The sequence below is a fragment of the Patiria miniata genome, unplaced genomic scaffold, assembly GCF_015706575.1.
Source record: "Patiria miniata isolate m_02_andy unplaced genomic scaffold, ASM1570657v1 HiC_scaffold_14, whole genome shotgun sequence".
NCBI classification, from domain to species: Eukaryota; Metazoa; Echinodermata; class Asteroidea; order Valvatida; family Asterinidae; genus Patiria; species Patiria miniata.
In genome coordinates, this window is record NW_024037052.1 from 5655261 (window position 1) to 5655628 (window position 368).

The following is a 368-nucleotide window of genomic DNA, read 5'->3' on the forward strand; positions in this document are numbered from 1 at the left end:
CAGTATTCTTTTTTGTCTTTTTGTCCGTGTGTCCTGTGCAGGTCCACGAAGAAGAAGATGAGGGTCTCTGGTGCAGAAGAAGACGCCGGGCAGCTTTCGTCGATTTAAAAGTTAAGTACTTGTAGAGTTTACCCCCTTTGAACTCAGGTCTGAAAAGTTGGATCACTGTCCTCTTTTCAGATCTGGGGGCAGGACAATGTGTTGTTTTGTTTGATGTAATGTGGGCCCTTGTCTCTGTGTTGAAGTCAGAGAATTCATTTCCGAAGCCCGCGATCTAGCCACTTGGAAACACTTGAGCCAAATGTCTGAAATTATGCAACTGAAAGTTCTTATATTTTGGGAGCTTTATGGTATGACAACAAGTCGAA